Below are 17,604 nucleotides of genomic sequence, written 5' to 3'. Positions count from 1 at the left end.
TTTAAAGCTGCTTTTGACAACTTTTAAATATTTTACCCTAATCTTGAGCCACAGCAATTTACAAGAACCTGAGGAGGTGACAGACAGATCATTCCACAGTAAGGAACAGCCTGTCAGACATCATTTTTGTTAGTGACCATCTCCTCTAAGAACAGAAGCATTGACCAGCATATATTCCAGTGGCAAATTACATATTCACTAAAACCTATACAGTCATCTGGATTTATGAAACATTGCAGAACTCTCTCAAGGGAAACCAAAATAAGAAGTATATAATCCTTCTGTAGTCTAGCCTGAAAATTACATGCCTGTAACACCACACAGAGCGTTTTCCTCAAAAAATTCTTCCTAAGAAGCCAGATGAAAAGAGAAGCCAGGTATGCTGGGGGAACATTTTCTACATTAGCACTAAAACAGCAAATTAAATTATTATATAACTTTAAAGTCATCCCATCCTGCCCCCACCCCCTTTGGTTACCTATGTGGGGACCAATTTGTTCAACTTTGTGCCTTGTACTAGCTCTCCATTGTGAGAGCCTATTTTAGCCTAGATTCCCACAAATTGCCACGTTTTAATGGTTTCTTGACCAAAGGAGCAATGCCCATCTGGACACACTCAACCAGCCACGTTTCATCAAACACATGACATGATGGTACAGAAATGCACCATCTGCTTTAGGGTTTAAGCTTTCATATTGTGTCCATCTCTTGCAAAAGATTAAGGGGAGACAAATCTTTGTGTCCCCTTATACTCTTATATGGGGTCATGGGTGAGTCTGTGCAGTTTTGCCATTTGCTGCTGCCACAGGAGAAGCTGAAACTACTCTGGGGGTGCTGACAGTGTCGCAGTTACAAGTGGCCACAGGTTGCTGTCTTACTGATGAAAGTTTTCCAAGGAGTCCAGCAGGCTTTCCCTTCCCCTGCTTCCATCCTGCATCTCCTTATCCCTGGGAGGTTCACATGAACACTGTGAGGGAGGAAACCTCTTGTGTCTGGGGAGGTAGAAGTGTACATCCACACATGCTTTGTAAATACTTCAGTTTACATTAAAGGCACGAGCTGGGTATAATCATTATCATTTTGTGATTGGAACACCCAGAAAGGTCCCAGCCACTGTCTGCCCACTAAGATCAAAGTGGCTGCAACAGCTACACCATGAAGGGAGGACATGAGCTGCTCTGGAGAGGTCCTGTCACCCATCCATCTGTTACAGCTGTGGGTGTAGAAAACATGGTGTTGCCTAGCTCCTGTTTTCTCCCAGACTGCAGTGCTCTGCAGAAAATAATGAGCAAACTTCAGCAAGCTTTGCTTTCCAAGATGGTATTTCCATGGAGATATTCCTGAATGTCTCCAGCTGGTGTCCTGGCTATGGATTTAGAAGCTTCTAAAAGGTATGATAAATAATGTGATTAAAAGGAAATAGGTTGTCTTTATTACAAGGGATGTGTGCATCAGGCTGGTGGGTTTTTTGGTCATACAGATTTCTCACAAACAAAGAAATTCTAACTTTGCTTTGCGTTGCTTTCTAAATTTCTTCTCTGGTTAGTTTTTCTCTATCTCTGCATGCCAGGCACCCTGGAATCTGGATTGTGCACCATGGAAAAGCCATCCTCACATAGTCTGTGAAAGAATGGAATTTGCTAGTGGAGAAAGAGCTTTCCTGGCTATTTCCAGTGTGATTTGGAGCATGAGGAGGTTGCTGGCTCTGCTGCTGGGTGCAGCATGCTCCAAGCCTTCAGACTGGAAAACTCTGAGCTACCTAGGGTTCCTTCTCCTGGTACTGTCCATTCCCTTACTCAAGACAATATTTTGCTCAGAAAGCTGAGATCAATTGTTAGGTTCTGTATTCCTTGAGAATAAATGCCTTACTGTTGCAGAAGCTGCAGAGCATGTGATCAAAGGATGCCATATGGGCCATTTATTAACAATGAAAAATGAATGCACCATTTGTCAGGCTGTAATTGAAACGGAAGAACAATTCCAGTTTTCACTCCCACTGTTGATCTGGCTATCTGTATCATAGAGCATAAACAGTTTCTTGCCTTATTACTTCTAGCATGAATCCACAGCACATGGATACTGAGAGTAAATATTTCATGTTATGACTCAATAACATGCTGGTATATATGTAAGCATATTGCCTACCAGCTTCCTACTTACATACATGTTAATGGGATTATGTTTATATACATATACAGAAATACAAATTCACATCCAAGCTAACCAACCAACCCAACAAAGATAAAAATAAAATCGCTGCAGACAGTTTACATGTCATTCTGCATTTCAAGTGTTTTAAAATACTATTGCAATTTGCAAGGCCACATTCTAAATGAACATGCTGTAAGAGCATTGCATAGAAGCCATTTTAAACTGTCAAAATACAAATCAATGTATTTCCACTCCCTTAACTCAGGTCTTAAGCTAAAAACAAAACATTCCCAGACAAATGCTTTCTTAAGTCAAAGAATTATAGTTTTCTCTTGGTTTCATTTCTGCAGAATTGCCAAGTACAATCATTAACATAGATCACAAGCTTTATATTTTTAGTCACCTCCTTTTTCTACTTTTCTCCATTTTCTCCCCTCAAAATAAAATGTCTAGAACTGCCCCTATCTTTTATCCACTTCAACAAAACTGAGAAACTTGCAACATTTACAAGGCTGAGGGAGGCAATTGGGGTGCAAAGCACCACACCAGACTGAAAGCAGAACAGGAAAATATCTGCTGTTCTGTTTTGAGGGTGGCTTCATTCATGGCCTTCCCACTGCTACAAGCTGAGGGCCAAGCCAGGAAAGGGCAACTCATCCCATGTGACTGATCCTCATCCCCTGCCCTGCCACAGGGCCCTGAGCCACCCTTGCTTCCCTGGGACTGCTCAGAGGCCACCAACACAGCTCAGGCACAAGGAGCATTCCTTGGGTATCCATTCCATGGTGCCCAAAGTAAGGCCACATCTACTTTTGGCTTGACTGACAGAAATCGCCAACATTTTGCCTGTTGTGCATGTAGAGTGATGGCAAAGGCTCAAAAATACCTAAGGAGCCTTTATTCAGCTCTTTCAGGATTACTATTATCCTGGAACACACCAGCAGCACATCAGTAGCAGGGTTTCAAAAAGCCCTTTAATAATTAAGAGAATCACTCATTCCCCTCCAAATAAATTGCATCCTACTTAGTGGCAAAGCTCCATTTCTACCAGGGGTTACATTCCATGTGTCTCAATTAAATCTTAAACCAGCAAAATTCACATCTTCACTCATTTTTCCTCCCCTTTTTTTTTGCCTTTTCAGTATTACAACTATAACAGCCACAGACTGCAACTTCACAGATATGTGTTTGACATTAATACAAAAAACTTCTCCAGGAGGACAAACAGGCACTGATTTGGTATGTCAATACTATGTTTTTCACATTTGTTAAACTTAAATCTTAACCTGAGATAAGCTCTAATTCAGATTCCACAAGAAAATCCCAGGAAATCACAAACATATCTATAAAACTAGGTATAAAACAGCCTCATCTTCCATATAATGACAGAGCCTGTGATTTCTGGCAGGGATGTTTGGAATCCAGTGAGTATGAATGTCAGCTTCCTGTGGCTACCTTGGAAGCCTCAGTCAGCAAGAACAGGAACAGGAATGGTGCAGAAACAGAGGAACAAGCAAAAACATAGTTTAGACTATTTGCAGGGCCAAATAAATGTTTACAAGACATTTAGAACCAAAGTTTGTCAATGCTACCAGGCACAATTGCACAAAAGTCATACTAAACCATATTTGCTTCATCATTTCTCATTAATACAAGGTCCTAATTCACTCTCATAACCACAGGTGGTAACAGGGCCAGACTTCATGGCTGCCATTCCACTTGTCATGGGAGCCAGTTCAGAAGTTATTTACTACTGAGCTGAAACAGAGATGGAATTCCACCAAATGAGGCCTCCCCTCTACCCCACTTGGACATAATGGGGAGACTCCTCCTTACAATTACAGCTGCAAATCAATGTTCATGTCTCTCCTGCACATACAAACTTGGCCCTCCCACTCTGTCCTCTTCCCAGAGTACTCAAAGCATAACTTCCACACAGCTTGGAAAGGCAGCTGTGGTGCAGGTGATTCCAAGAGGCTATAGCCAGCCCCAGGCCATCCATTTCTGATTCCCTAAGGAACCCATTGCATCCCAGTATGGTACTGCAAAGCTATTCCAGCCAAGGCAAATCATGAAGCTGCTCAGTTTTCTCCTTGGCCCTCAGGAAGAAGAATGAAGAAAAGCATCATTGCCATCAACAGTTGTGCTATTCACAGCCCATGAGTACGGGAAGTTCTAGCTGGGGAAGTCTTTGGGGACTGTGTATAGCTTTAGCCAGCTTTAATTTAATATTTTGACTCAGCTCTGAGGAAGCTACATTGTTCCTGCACTATGTTCAGGAGGGATCTGTTTGCAGAAAACACTGACACCCCACTTCCTGCACCACCTCTCCTAAAAACCCCCTACGAATTATTAAAGAGAGGTATTTTGAACAAGTACAGTGATAAAATGTTGCTTCCCAAAGCTATCAAAAATAGACATCTTCAAACTCTGCTCCAAGTATCAGGGGCACTGCAGGCTGTTAGAGTGAAACTCAGGTTATTTAGTATCATTTTTGAAGCAGCAGGCATGATGCACTCTCAGGATTAACTGCAATCCTTGTATAATATAGGACTACTGCAGTCTAAAAAGCTGCATTCCTTCATTCTGTTCCAGTGCTGCTGATCAACCATCAGTTCCTTAGGTAGCAATATTTCTGGGGGCTCTTCAGAAATGTTTATCTGTAGAGCTGTTTGCAACTGATGTAGGTGCAATGCAGTATCCTGCCACTTTGAGCACCACACACTTTGGGGGTTACATTAAAAACATTCCCTTCCTTTGCTCTGCCCTATTTTTGCTCTGTGGCAGAGCACAACTTGCAAAACGATCCACAGCATCAAACTTAACAGAAGTTACCCTTAAAAAAGAAAGGGCAAGATTAATCAGCAATTTTTAGAAGACTTGAGCAAATATTAGCAAGCAGCTCTGGTATTTTGAGTTTCCACTAGCAAAATTACAAAACCAAAGAAAACATTTTAATATCAACATCTTGCAGCTGCATTTTGCTCTCTCGTGGCTAAAAGCTTAAATCAATGTGTTGCAGCACAGGAAATAACCAGAGTAGGACACAAACACAGTGTTTTAACTCAGATCATTGCAACAGTTAATCGAGCATTTTGTGACAGCAAGCCATTTACCAAGTACATTTCCACATAATTAAGCAGCAAACGAGACACAGTCCACAGCAGCCTCACATTTAATTGTGTCAGCAAGCAGATCATGAAGCACCCTACGCATATAGACGTGGCTATATGGACCTGGCTTTCTATACTCACCGTGCAGCAAGGCATGGGTGTTACGCTGGTCTCCCAACAATCGTTTCAGAGCCCCAGGCAGAGCAACCTTCCTCTCACTCTCATCTCGGGCAAGTCAGTGTTTCTGGAAGGTGGCCAGGCAAGATCAGATTCATCAGCCAATAAAATTGTCTAAAGCTGCCGTTCCACAGGAGACCGTTCCTCCGGCTGCAGCCTCAGGAGCAGCCAATAAAGGAGAAAATCAGCATCAGAGTGCAGGCGAGCATTTTGCCCCACACTGAGGGTCTGCTTGCCAAAACTCCAGCTTTCCCCTGCCTGTGCTGCTGCACACAGTTATCCTGCATGGAAAACAACTTGCACTTGTCTTGCCTGGCTAAAATAGGTGCACAGCTATTCTGAACGCTGACAAGGGTAAAGGAATCAGTCAGGCAGGAGCCTCATGAGCCGGGAAGCAATAGAGTGACATTTGGAGTCATGGATTCGTGCTGCTAGAGGGGTACCACAGCAGACCCAGCTTTTTGTGGGCACTGGGAATTACTGCTCACACAATGTTGCTTCAGTTGAAGACAGACAGTTCATGGGGGGCAATGTGGAGACTCTGAAAACCTTACCCCTACTTTATCTCCCAGAGCTGGACCTGCTGCAGTGGCTGCGGGAAGCCATCCTGTCCTCAGCCCCATGTGTTTGTCCTGGACTTCATTGCCATTCTTAGGAGCCCTTGATTTCACCCTGCCAGTCCTACAGCAGCAGGAAAATATCCCAGTGTACAACAATACTTCACACAGCAGCTGCCTGACATCCCAGGATCCTTAGGGCTTGCCTTTCCTTGGAAAAACCAAAAAAGCCAGTAAAAAAAAAAAAAATCAGTCTTACTATGTGTTATCTAACCAACAGTAAATCCTAAAGGTGACAAGGCATTTGTGACAGTTATGCATGAAAGCAAGTCAAGAAAGACCTTTGGAGGTATTTACTTGTAAATTAACAATCTGAATAAGATCAGGCCTCTGTATTATCAGTCTGAACACACAGAGTTTGACAGCAGATAACACATTTTTGCCTCAAAATCTTAGTAGAGAAAAAGCACAGGTGGTCTCTGCACAGTATTTTACTGCCTTGCTGGCAGTTACCTCCCCTAACCTCTCTGACGTTAAAACTATTTGGATTTGTTTCCTCAGAAATCTTGCACCAAGGTGGTTTATCTGCAAAGCTGAGTTGCCACCCAATCTGACAGCAGCCCTGTGAAATCCCATTCTCAGCAACAGTTTTTTCAGTTTCCCAACACAAATGAAAAGCAAATACCATCCAGACTTCACCAGTAATGTTACATACCCTCACCTAAGTGTATTGGAGGACAAAATTGTCTGTAGTGCAGACAGCCCATTGGAAGGCTAAGGCTTTGCAAAAAGCTACATTGCACCTTGAAATGGGAAGGGATTCTTAATGAAAAAGCAAATGATAAGGAAAAAAAAGATTAGAATATGAAGATTGGAAATTAGAATAAATTAGATATTAGACATAGGGTCAGAAGACTGTCATTAACAATAACTGGTTTTCATTTTCATGTGCCATTGCCTTTAAACTCCTGGTTTATATGGATGTAGTTTTACATATTTATAAGAGACCTCTGCTCTCTTTCTAAATATTTATGTGAAACCTCTCCTTTCATGCTGGTACTACAGCTATTTGAAGGACAAGCCAAAGATGCATCCCCCAGAGCTCTGGACTCTTTATTACACTAGAGGAGCTGGAAAAGAGGCTCCTCAGAATCCACACTATGATAAAATCAAGCAGCACAGAAGCACAGCCTGAAATTCAGCAGCCTGGACTTTGCACTCTGATCTTGAAAAGTGAAGAGGGTCCCAGGGAGAGTTGGCTGGGTAACCACAATCACATCCATGTGGCTACACTTTGCTACTACATTGCTACTTTATTAAGCAATCTTGTCATATTTATGCTTCTGTACACTTGTCTCACACCACTGCTGCCTAATGCTCATTGGTTTAGACGCTGTAATGACATGTCCATGTTACTTGCTGGTTGGCTGTCGTGCTATCAGGGGTTTTAGCTGAGGTGTGCTAAATTAGCAGTTCTCATACCATGTTTGGCATCTGGCTTTGTCCTTGCACAGTGCTTATTCCTCTTTGTTGTATCCATTCAAGGACAGTATATAGTCTATCTTGTTCTGAGGACAGAACATTGTCTTCAAAGTAACTCTGTAATCTGCAGGCCAGGGTTACCCAATTCTTGTAAGAGTACAGCATGCCCTTGTTTTGCCAAGAATTCTTCTACAGAAAAGTTGCATGTGCAAGCATTCATGTTCTGGATTTTCCTTTGATGTAAATTGGAATTGACCCACGTCAATTCACACAGGCTTTTCTTCCAGCTGGGGCTCTTCTGCTATCTCTGTAAAACACAGGGCTCCATTTGGAGCCATGGTGTGCCGCCATATTGTCCATTCAAGGGCAGCACTGGGCAGGGAGCACACACCAACCTGAAGGCAAGTACATGCTGAGGGCTCCCTCAAACAGGGCCTTGGGTCTTGGAAAGAGGCTTGTCAAGCAGTCAGAAAACAGTGCCTTGGCTGCAGAGAGGCAGCCAAGCTGGACATACACTTCCTCAGAGCAGCTGGCTTAAGGTAACCATGGGACACTTGACAGCAGGTGAGGAGCCTCCTTACCTCTGGGAGCAGGAGAGCTCAAAGCCAGCAGCAGGCCAGGACCCACACCAGTGACGCACAAAAGAGGGGGATGCCAAGCAGGTTCCCAGACCAGTCTGCCTCCAGGAACTTCTTCATTTTCACACAGCTGAAAAAAAAACATTCAGCCAGGCAGCTGTGCTGGTGTCCCATCCCACTGGCAAGCATTGGGTTGATTTAGGCTGGAAATTGTGCACATTGTGCTAAAAACCTGGTGAACACATACATTTTCTTCTCCTCTGTGTTTGGAGTGAGGTCAAACTGCACAGAGAAGTGCTGCTGCAGGGTTTGGTTATCACTCATCATAAACTTTAGTTCCAGGACTTAAATTCAGTAATGGAGAACATTTTCTAAGCTGCTTTCTGCACATATTTGAGGTGATTTGGGCTCTAATTAATTTGGAACAGGGCAGGGAGTTCAGAAATTTTCCTTTTCTCTCTCTGACATCCCTGTGTCCCACTTTAGTTTTAAAGTGGTAAGGCACATCTAGATTAAGGCACTAGGAGGGAGAAAGAAGAGAAAGAAAAGAAATCTAGCTGAATTAGAGATGGTTGACAGGGCATTTCATCAACCTAATTGTGTACTCAAAGCTTTTCAGAATCCATAACAAGAGTGGCCATGCAAATCAGTGAGTCATTGCAACAGCTGAAGGGGAAAAACCCTACACACACACAAAAAGGAAAAAAGTAAAAAAAAAAAAAGCAGAACTCTGCTTATCTGCTGAACCTGTTCAGTGAGGAGTTTCCATAGCATGCTTGTGCTTTCCCTAGCCATAGCCCATTTTTATTCTCTTTAGCATTTCACATTTCTCCTTTGTGAACTAGGGTGTTCTTTCTGGGAAAGCTACAGCACTTTCTTACACTAGGACAGCCCAGCAGCATGCAGGAAGCCTATGACACTTCAAGGAACCAAAGTGTATATTTGTAGTAAGAGCTAAGGCTGTTAAATCTGCTTTGGGCTTCTCTATAACACAAGATCAAAAGCTGCTTCCCTCTTCCCCATCTCTTCCAGCACCTGGATGTGCAGCTGGCATGCACATGTCCCCAGTAAGGGGGTTGGGCAGTCTTAACCTTTTAACAGCAGTATTCTGCTTTTCTGTGTTTTATGGGCTCAGTATTTGCACAGTTCCTTAATAGTTATTTATTTTTTTAAATATATAGATGTCCTCAGTGTTAAAAGAGAATATATTGATTTTTGGGAGAAAACTGTTTTGCACTCAATCCTTCACATTTTGATCACAAAGGACAGCAGGATGCTGTGACTTTCTGTAGTTTCACCTTTTCTAGCAAGGAGTGATGAAAGGCCATATATATATGAAAACCAGTAAAATAATCAGAACAACTCAGATTGTTTTTGCACCCACCTCAAGTCTAAGCAGTCCCCGCTTGTCAGGACTCCAGAAACATGGAGAAATCCAAGTGCAATATGCACCAGAAAACAGGCATTGATCCTAGAGTACACTAAAGCAGCCTGCAAGAGAGTAAGAGGAAATTATTTCCCTGTGAATTGTCTACCCCTGTGAGAAGTGAGATACCCTCACTTGGAGCAGGCAGGTCAGCAGGCACAGTATCCTGCTTTGAGGGGGAAGGCTGCTTCTGAGTGAACAGAATGTGGAAGGAGAGACAAGATCAAAGATTTGGTGTTGCAGTGCTCAGCTCTAGGTTGCTTCACACAGTCCTACTCCATGAGCAGCCTGTGATGAGCAAAAGGGATGAGACCAGCTCTGTCAAAGCTGGGGGGTTTGTGCGGCAGGTATGTGTAAAAAACAGCTTCAGTGTATGGTTCCTGTGATCTCTCATGCCAGATACCTAACTTATTCATTAACACAGGAAAGGAGACCTTATGGGACTCACAGCTGAGGAAAGAAAAAAGAAGTCATGTTGCTCAGACCTCTGATTCAGATGAAGCAACTCTGCAAGTCTAATAATGCAGCTTCTGGCCTTTAGTGTTATTTATGGGAAAAGTGAATTTGAACAGATCTGCTGGGTTTGTTCAATAAAAGGAAGGGACTGGGTTTTCATTTACACACACACACCCCTCCTTAAATCAGTTTGACACTGCAGTAGAGTTGATGCCCTCTGCTTGGCAGCCTCATTACCATCTGTAACAAATGTAACATCTTATAAATAATTTATGTTGTAAGAGCAAATACAGTTTAGAAGAAAGAAAACATTTAGGAAATCTGGGATCAGAAAAGGCTAGAGTGAGTCAACAAGGGCCTCTCAGTTTCCATGGAATTAAGAGCATTACCCTACCCGCCTTAGCTGCAATCAAACAGAAGCCCAAGTGACCATGCAGGAAATATTGCATCAGATTACCAGAAAGGGAAGAAGAGCACTAAGCAGGGAGGGAGATCTCCCACGGAGGGAGTGTGCTGGACTGGGACCCAACAGGAGCCAAACTTGTTTTCCATCTCCGTTACTGATTTCTGTCTCCCTCTAGGCTGACCCCTAACTGTGAGGGGGAGGAAATGCATATAAATAAATGAAAAATTTTAGCGAACAACAGTTCTGGCATCAATACCTTGTCACATCCCATTTTCTGCTTGTTGAAATGAACTTTACCCTGCTGCATTTGGACTAATTTATCATGCATTATGTATGTTCCTCTGTCTCAGAGTTTAATTATTCATGAATCCCTCCACCTTCACCTTCTTCCCCTTCCACATTCACAAGGACCAATGGGCACAATTCATCAACCCTCCATCACCACCAGCTCTCCAAGGTGTGAGCCTGCAGCCTGGCCCAGCTGTGGACATTTCTGGCTCCTGCCAGAGCTCCCCACATCCATGTATGTGTCCACTGACCTGCCTCAGAGCTGGGGAGCGCTGGCTGCTGGTGCGCAGAAATGGCATCTCCCCTGGGGCTCCTAACAACCTTCCTGCCCCTCAGGCAGGTGCTGTAGGCTGGGGACAGACCAGTGTAACCCCTAAAAATGTGGGGTGGCCACCCAGGCGCGTACCAAAAGCCCCAAAGTGAGGTTGGAAACAAATTCTCCTTGTCCCCCACAGTGGCGGGAACCCTGAGGAGCCGCCTCAGGGCCCTGAGGGCCCTCTTGCCTGGGACGGGACTCATTGTTTCTCCCAGCACCATTTTCACTCCGTTTCTGTCTGAAGAAGGCAAACCTATCTGCTGGGTTCCAGCTTGCACAGGGGCCATGCCAGTCCTGTTGCCAGCAATGGTGGGAGTGGGGTAGCGTGGAAGTGGCCACATCGGACAAGGCCTGATGGCATCGGGGTCGCCAGGAGCAGATCCATGCCTGCTGTGGTGCCCAGATGGGGCAGCAGAGGAGCAGCCACTGTGAGGAGAGGGGCCAGGGGCTGCCCTGTGCCTCCCCTGCCACACCACTGTGTGCTGCCTCTCCCTGAAACTGGAGCTTTCTCTGGGAAAAGGTTCTCCAGTGTGAGCACAACCCTCACCAGCAGCGAGGGACAGTGTGAGGAACAGCCCTGGCAGCAGCCTGGGGTGGACAAGAGGTGAGGCAGCATGAGGAACATTTATAAACCCATGGAAGGAGGAATTACTTACAGCACAGAAGCTTTTTCTGAGAGCCAGGATCTAAAAGATGTTTTCAGCTGCCAGTGCCATGGGAATCTTGGTTTGACTCAGGTGTGTTCTCAGCAGGATCTTGCATGGGACCCATGAAGCATAAGATAACACCTGATGCCAGCCAGGCCTTCCAAGCCAGCTCCTAGCATTCAAATCCAGCCAAACTGAGAAAAAGTACAGAATTATTACTGGTTTCTGTACCTTAAGTGCCAGATACCATTGCTTGCATTTTATTTCAGCCCCCATTTCTAAACAGCCACAAATAGATGTTTTTTAAAAAACAGAGCACTTTTCTCCTATTTTTAGTAGCAGTGATATCCCACAGTGTAGAAGAGGTATAATCTGCTGTCATCACTGCTGTCCTGGGCCAGTGCTCTCACCTGTGCTGTATTACTACTTCATTTAGCATAGAATGCCTCAGTCAACACCACTGCCTAATGCACCAAGTATAATGTGCTTTTTTTAACTTTTAAGGCTTCCCCTCCAGCTTGTACAACATTGCTCAGCTGATCTCTTAATTTCCTACATGCAAAAATCAAGCTCTTTGTTCTGAAACCACACAGCTTTCATCTGCTGCCAAAGGGGAATCCATCTGGGTGCCATAACTTCCACCCTTTGAAATGAGTCCTCCCCACACCCACTAGCAGACAGGAGGCCTGTGGCCACAATTCAGGATGCCTGCCTGATTTTGATTTACCAGGGAAGCAGGGAGGATTGGAGAGAGCAGGCATTCTCATCCTAGTCACAAATCCTTCCTCACAGATAAACCTCACAGGATGGGGGGATTTCCCCAAGTGTAGCAAGACCCTAACTACCACTGTCCTTTCCATTGGCTGTGCTGTGCATTTAGTTAGGCAAAAAGATGGCATTTCATTTAACTGTAGGAGTTATTTTGGGTTTTTCCATCCCTCAGAGCACTATGGAATTTTGGTTTCCTCTGCTGTGGCTCTGCTTAGTACAGAGGGCCCGGGGCTGCTGCTGGAGACTGGCCCATGATGGAGATAAAGCCTTTACAAGGCACAACTGTGAAACACTGCTCTGTCCACTGCAACTTCTTGGGCTGGCCCCTCTGCTGCTTTTGCATAGCAAGAACCACATCATAAAGCCAGACACATCCCATGGCAACTGATCAACCCCAAATGTCTCGTCCCCCACCCACAGCCCTTAGCCCTGGCAGGCCCCGCTTGTCTGGCCACCCTCACACCTGCTGCCTGAACCTCAGACCCCACCTTCTCTTTCAGTTTCATTGTTGAGGCTATTTCTTGCTGTAATTAGTCAATTGATTCCCCCATATGCGAACACTGAGGCATCCTGAGACTGTCACTTCAAAGAGCTTTTGTCACCAATAATTGAAGCATCTCCACCCAAGCAGACTGTGCTTTTGATCAAGGATAAGCAGTTTGCTCCTGACTGTGGGCCAAGGAAAGCTATAATTTGATCACAGTGCTGGCAGATGTCCTAGTGAGCAGGGGAAACTCACTTTGTTATGCTTAGTAGCTCCTGCCTTTCAATCATGGGAAATCATAATTTGACTATTAGCATGTAAGAATTTTCCTTACACACCAGCAAAGTTAAAAGGCCACTGTCAGTTTGGAACATGATGCCTTTCCTATAGAGGCTTCACACTACTTGCCTTTCAGTTTCTGGTACAGTCACAAGTTATTGATATGTTAGATTTTTTGCAATGGAAGTATTTATCTTCACAGAAATTATTCACTTTTCCCTTTTCTGTTGTGTGAAACAAGAAGAAGCACCACAGCTTCACTTCTGCAAATATTTGCAGTTTACACCTGCAATGAAAAACACAGGTTTTTCCCACCACATCCTCTCAGCACAGCAAGAGTGTTTTCTGCTTCCCCCAGGTTTGGGAAAGCAATTCATCCCCACAACCCAGCTGCTAGCAAAGATATCAGTTCATTTTGCAAATTCTTTTTGGGGTATTTCAAAGATGATTGTTTGTCTTTGTTAATGATACCAACATTGAATAGCCTACAAAGCCCTCTGATTTTATTCCTACTCCACCCATTTAGTTGAAGGGAACTACTTCTTAGCCATTTGCAAAACTGCTTTCAAATGTCTCCTAAAAATTTTGTATCTAAGAAGTCTGAAAAATGGTAGACAATTGCAAATGCTGCTTATTAAAGTGACCATGGTCACCACACTGCTGTCTCATGCCTCAGCTGCTGGTTGTGTTTATCTCCCGCCTCTGGCCATATCATTGATTGCAAACTCTAATCAGGAAATGGTCCTTCCCTCCTTGGCAGCTGTGTCCTCAGCCCAGAGGAAGCAGCCACCTGAGCCCTCCAGAGCCATGCTGCCTTTTCCAAAATAAACTAAACAGCAAAGTCCTTGCAAGTTGAAATGTCTGCTGAGTGAAAGCTCAATCCCAAGAAAAACTGCAGTGTTGTGGCTTTTTCCGGGTGCAGAGAGCAGTCTCTGCAGACTGTGATGCTGCTGGTTGTGTTTTCCCAGAGATTCTGGCTCTACCTTCTGAAAGCATTTATAGCATATTGATCACTTCATGTAGTAAATTGCAACTACAACAATGTTTGATCTGGAACCAATTGACTGTAGCTCATAGAATAATACATTCACGTACTTCTAATATCATTTAAAGCCAGTGACTTGGAGAGAGCTTTAAGGTAATAACATTGTGCCTTCATCAGGCTCACTTATAAAATCTCATTGCAAAAGAATAATGTAACCAGAGGGGAAAAAAATTAAAAATAAGAAGTAAAAAGATATCTAATTTCTGTCTGTGCAATGGAAAGTGGATAACCTAAATATATGGCTCAGTGCAATGCTTCTCAGAAAAGATCATATACTTTCTACAGCTCTTTAGAGTAAGGTCCTAACTCAAATCTACAAATCAGATAAGAGAATACGGAGTAAAAAATACAGCTTGAAATAGGCCAACAAATAGAATATTAAAATCTACATATAGGAGAGATGTTGGGGTTAGGTGAATTTGCCTTCAGTTATGATGACATCTGCAGAAAGTTTAAAAGGATATTACTGATTGACATCCATATACATTCAGATTCCCTATTCTCTTTTCCATCCTTTTCTGTGTGCCTAATATTGCTGAAAAAAAAAGAAAGAAAAAAGAAAAAAAAGGAAAAAAACAAAAAAAAAAAAAAAAAAAAAAAAAAGGAAAAAAAAGAAGAAAAAGTAAGCTTGGTTTGCCAAGGCCCTGTGCAAAGTGCCTGCTCTGTCTATGCCAACATTCCCTCTCTAGTCTGACTTGCAAGAATAGGCGAAGAGAGAGAAGGTCATGATTCACATGTGACAGGAACTAAGGCTTTCTTTGGATTTCTCAGTATTTCAGCCCCTTTCACTAAAAAACACATTTTAAGAAACAAACAAGGAATATTTTCCTCAATCCTGATTGAAACAGCCATGTTCATCTTTACCTTCAATTTCTTTTAAAAATAATGGTGAATAAATAAAACAAAGAAATTCTAAAGAAAGATTTTTTCAGGTGGAACTGTTAAAAATTTTTTTAGTAGCATTTTTAAAAGGTAACACTTTCTAAAATGAAAAAAAAAAGCTCATTTTCAAAACACCAAGTGGCAACATCAAGTGCCTTAACAGAAATAACATGACTGGTACTAATGTGATGCCAGTGATTGGACACAAGAAAATATCTACTGCATCAAACATTCTGAAATGTATTTTCTGGCATCTCAGTCACACTTTAGATCTTCATGCAGGGGAAAACCAATTCAGCATCTTTAGACCTGGCTTATAATTAAATTACAATGAGTTGAAAGGTTTGACTGATGCACATTGGTCACATATTTTTCTCTGTATTTTGGTGAGTGGCCTCTAGAGCTCAGCTTTCATTCAGCATATGACAAGCAGGCCTGTCACCATCAGCACTGGGAGCATCACTCAGGCCAGGAGGCAGCACCTGAGAGCTGTTCACCTCAGCCAAATCCTACTCAGAGCAGGTCTTCCACAGGACTGGTGCTGATACACAAGCATGGGAAGTTCTGATGTGAAATGTTATTTCTAGGTTTGATTTATTCCAAGCTCAAAGGCTAAAGGATTTGTAAGCAGCTAGGCAGTTGCAGATATATCTTCCAGAGGATTTAGAGCTCTCTCACACACCTATCTCCATTATTGCCTTGTTTGTAAAAAATGGATCTATCACTAGAGCTTTGTATTGAAATCTCACCATATTTCAAACGGGAGACAGAGGAAGCCAAACTAACTCAGCAGATGTTGCCAGGTGCTTTAAAAGCTATATTTAAAATCTCCCCAAGGACCTGTGTAAAAATAAGGCAGGAAAAAGTCACGTTCAGTGTTACACACACACACACAAACAGATCCATTAAATGAAACAGCCTTTTAACTGTTATTTGTATTGAGTAGTACGAGCAAGCACGTCATTGTTGCTGTCTTTATTGATGTATCTGCACTGTGTTCAGCAATCCCATCAATCTGTTATTACTGGGAACAGCTGTGGAGCAGACTGATAAGCTGGGAAATGAGCACACAGCTGGTAATGCTGAGTAACCAGCTCCTGGCTGGTACCAACCAGAGCCCTTACACCTTGGAATACACACACTATCAGAAAATACCTAGGTGAAGTGCAAGAGAACTTCCTGATGTAGCAAAGGATTATTTGACATTATTACGCTATTGCTGAGCTTAGGAGTTTCTGAAAAAAGGTCACTAATCAGGTGTACAACACTCATTCATACCCCTGTGGAACATACATGGGCACAGTGGCCTGGGCTTAATGAGTGACCTGTGCCAGGGCAAGGAAGGGGAAACAGCACAAGGAGTGAAGGGAGGTAATCAGAATCTGGGAAGGAAGTGAAAAAGGAGCAGCCTGGCAGGGAAAGCTTTCCTTGGAGAGATCAGTGGTGTCATGTGCCATCTGGAGGCTTAAATCAGAAATGAACAGGATATATTTCCTTACTGGAGTGACAACAATCACCTTTTAGGTTGATACATACCTCAATCAGAGCTGACACTAGACCATTATCAAAAAGCCTGTTTTCCTTCTGACAGCATATTCCCGACTCTGGAAGCACCACATCAAAAATCTGCTGGACAAAAAATTAAAACAAGTCTAGAAATCCCTTAGAGAGGACCCTTGCTTTCCTGTCCATTCTGCCCTGAGATGAAACAAGGGCAACAGCCTGGCACTGTGTGTGAAGAGCACTCTGTCCCTCACACACTGAGCACACAGCTCTTATGTGTCCCTAGAAATCCTGTCAGCATTATGAATATACCAGGAATGTCCATGAGACATTAGCACTTCACTTGGAACATTTCTCCAAACAATCTGGCTTTTCCCTGATTACTTGGAAAGTTGGAGATAAAATGTGAATTCTAGTAACTCACTAGGGATCAAACTAGACACTTTTCTCAGCAAAAGGGGATAATTTGCTAGCTTTGTTTCTGGCTGTCAGAAAATTATGTATATTAATTTAAAATATAATAAACCCAGGGAAAGCAACTTGAATGAATCAATGGGATTCTGTTAACAGGAACTAAGAAGAACAGGCCTGGATTCATAACATTTTTCTTCAGATTTAAGAAATAGCTTGAGAAGGGCTCCCAGCTTCTCCCCTCCATGAGATGTACTAACAGCTCCTTCCCTTCAGCCAAAAATGCTGGCAGGAAGCAGCTCCTCCTGGTGCTTCCAACTCAGGTTTTCTGCTTCATTTGCCTCCTCCTCCCTCACAGGCAGGAGGCTGGCACAGGCAAAGTCCAAGGGTAACAAACATGGAATGAAACACAAGATTGGAGAGCAGCACTGTTTGGTGCCAACATCAAAAACAGTTCAGCAAAGTGCTGAGAATGGAACAGTTTGCAGGCAGAGTTTTTTCAACACCACTAGGTGTTACATGAGGAGCTGAAAGGGACTCCCTGAAGCAGTGCCACAGCAAAAGAAGAAAGGAAGTACAATAACTTTTATGATGAGTACAGGAAGCAGAGAACACTGTACCTGCCCACCTCA

Source organism: Ammospiza nelsoni, chromosome 6, assembly GCF_027579445.1.
Source record: "Ammospiza nelsoni isolate bAmmNel1 chromosome 6, bAmmNel1.pri, whole genome shotgun sequence".
NCBI classification, from domain to species: domain Eukaryota; kingdom Metazoa; phylum Chordata; class Aves; order Passeriformes; family Passerellidae; genus Ammospiza; species Ammospiza nelsoni.
This window is presented reverse-complemented; position numbering follows the sequence as displayed.